This window comes from Rhagoletis pomonella, unplaced genomic scaffold (assembly GCF_013731165.1).
Source record: "Rhagoletis pomonella isolate Grant_MI unplaced genomic scaffold, Rhpom_1.0 Rhpom_scaffold_00002, whole genome shotgun sequence".
Lineage (NCBI taxonomy): Eukaryota > Metazoa > Arthropoda > Insecta > Diptera > Tephritidae > Rhagoletis > Rhagoletis pomonella.
Genome location: NW_023458556.1, coordinates 76,360,598 through 76,363,952, shown reverse-complemented (window position 1 = coordinate 76,363,952; position 3,355 = coordinate 76,360,598).

The window sequence follows — 3,355 nt, the reverse complement described above, 5'->3', positions numbered from 1 at the left end:
TACATATGTAACTCAATCTCAGCGCCGCCTGGCGGAAATTTTTTTTCGAAAGAATTCGTTTATCTGTCATCAATACGTATTTTAAATCTGAGGATAATCGGACCATGAACACGATTTTTAGTAATAACTCGACTCCAACGCCACCTGTCAATACATATCTCAAATAAGAGGCGAATCGGACCGCAAATACCGATTTTACTAATAACTCGACTCCAACGCCACCTAGCGGTTGGTTTAATAGTCACTATTCGGAGGGTAGACAAATTCAAAAAACAAATTTCATAAAAATCGGTCCAGCCGTTCTTGAGTTATAAAAGGTGTAACTAACACGACTTCGTTTTACATATATAGATTTTTCAAGCTTCGATAAAATACTAAATTCAAAATTTTCACGTTATTCTGGATTTTTCCGAGTTTTTCACTTAGATTTTTTTATTTTTCCATTCGAAAGCCATTCCGAAGGAATTGTACAAAAAATTCCATACAAAGAAATTAATTTTAGATTTTTCTGATTTCCCCACTTTTCCGGACGGTTTTCCCAAAATTTTCTTTCGTAAAAACCTTCTCCTGGCAATTACGAACAACCGTTCTCAATTGATGAATTACTATACATTTTTCACATCATTTTTATATATATAGATAAAGCTGTTCGTAAACGGCGGTTTCCGAATGAATTTTAGTTCTTTTGCAAAAGTATACATACATAGTTACATATACATATGCAACTCAATTTCAGCGCCAGCTGGCGGCAAATTTTTTCGATAGAATTCTTTTTCTTGTTATCAGTACATATTTTATATCTGAGGATAATCGGACCATAAACACGATTTTTAGTAATAACTCGACTCCATCGCCACCTGGCGTCTCTTTTTTTTGCAATGGTGTTGTTTTTCTATTGTCAATACATATCTCAAATATGAGGCGAATCGGACCTAAAATACGGGTTTTACTAATAACTCGACTCCAGCCCCACCTAGCGGTTGTTTTAGTAGTTATTCTGCTATTCGGAAGGTAGACAAATTCAAAAAACAAATATCATAAAAATCGGTCCAGCCGTTCTTGAGTTCTCAATGGTGTAACTAACACGACTTTGTTTTTGTTTTATATATATAGATATTTAATGAAGAAATAAATTTTCTTAATGTTATTACATTTTTATTCAGCACACATCGCAGAATTCTTATGATTTTTACTATATAAATTCTTTAAATTTGAACAATTTAAATCATATAAATTATATAAAATAATATCCTATCCGAATAAACGTTGAATCCATTTGATTTTCTCCAATTCTTTAGCATAGAATATGTAATTTTTTCTTTTAATTAATGTATGGATATATTCAATAAGTCATTAAAGTCGAATCACTATCTTCCCATTTTAATCCATGATGATTATGATATAACCAGTTATTAGTTGTTTTATCCTGTATCGTTAACTTAGATTCTTCAAAAGGAGGTTGAATAAGAAACGTTTTTATATATTAGACAGCTGCATGAATTTAGTGGTTGGCATTTATGAGACAGTCGTTTGCGCTCCACACTGTTTGGTCATTCATTCCTTAGCAAGCAAGATGAATGAATGCGTGTGCAGAGAATAGTGAGTACTGCTTTCTTGGAGCAACAAGTAATTTTTAGCAAAAAACCAAAAACGGCTTCAATTCTCATAAAAATATATATATATATATATTTGTTATTTTATGGCCTTATAGCAATTATATTCAACAATTTTTATTGAGCTCAAGGCCGTTTTTAATGAAAAACTTATTGTGGAAAAGCATCAATAATTTGAAAAAATGGTAGAAGTGATAGCTATACATATGTAAATGCATGTGTGTGCTCCTTTCTATTAATATCGTTGAATTATTTTTAAAAAAATTTTATTCAGACAGGACTAAAAAGTAGAAAATAAATAATATAAAAAAAAACTTTTTAATATACAACGCTTTTATAAATGGACTAAAAAGTAGAAAATAATATTTCTCAGTCCCATAGAATTTGTTTTGATAACTTTTGATTTTGAAATTTTAGCAAAAGTCATTATAAACAATCTATGAAATTGAAAATGAAAAGCGTGGGGCGCATGTAATACACTTGAATTGATATGAAAAGTAATATATGTATGTATGTATGTGGGTATATGAATAACGACCGCTTAAAATCGATTTCAAAGTTCTACTTTCGCTGTAGAAATTTTAGGTCTACGTTATGTAGTTTGACTATTGTCAATTAAATCGAATGCTTTGTATTGCATGCGCTCCACGTTTTTCATGTTCAATTTCATAGATTGTTTATAATGACTTTTGCTAAAATTTCAAAATCAAAAGTTATCAAAACAAATTCTATGGGACTGAGAAATATTATTTTCTACTTTTTAGTCCATTTATAAAAGCGTTGTATATTAAAAAGTTTTTTTTATATTATTTATTCCTTCATTCCTTCACAACCATTAAAGCAAGAAACATTAAATCATCGTTTATCCATAATAAAGTTTTAGCATTTCTTTTAATCTAAAAAGGGCGTGATTTACAATAGGTTATGGGCCCAGTCTTCGCAGGATAAAGTCAACATCAAGCAATTTTAGCACCATGACGGAGTTTAAGGCTAAAATCGAAAAGTTGAATAACGCAAATTATACCAATTGGCGCTTCAAAATGGAGTTGTTGTTGAAAAAGAACAATTTGTGGATGACGATCTCGACCGAAAAGCCGGCTGCGTCAGCAGGGGCTGCAGGTGCAACGGGTATGGTTGAATATCAAAAGGAAATGAAGGAATGGATCCGGAAAGATGAAGAGGCATTTTCAACCATCGGTTTGTCAATTGAAGACGATCAAATAATACATATTCGGAACGAAAAAACGGCGATTGGTGCGTGGAACAGGCTAAAGGAATACCAAGAAAAGGCAACGCTTAGTAACAAGGTAAATTTAATGCGGCGTATTTGCATCTTGAAAATGGAAGAACATAGCAGTGTTACAGAACACATTAATCGAATGCAAGATTTGTTCGTGAAATTAAAGAGTATCAGCGATGATGAATTGGAGTGTTGCCATGCTTCTCAGCAGTTTACCAGCAAGCTACGGCACATTAATTACGGCACTTGAAGCGCGAAAAGAAGAAGAATTGACATATGCCTTCGTTCAACAAAAGTTAATTGCAGAAAATGAACGTCGACTGCATGGCGAAGGCGATTCAAGTGAAAGGGTTTTAAAAGCAAACTTCCAGTCCAAAAAGAATGAACCATTATGCTTCTTCTGTAAGAAGCCGAATCACCAAAAGAAAAATTGTCCCGATTACATCAAGTGGAGGGCAAAAAAGGATAAGGAAGTTGCTGCCCATAGCGGAAAAAGGAATCC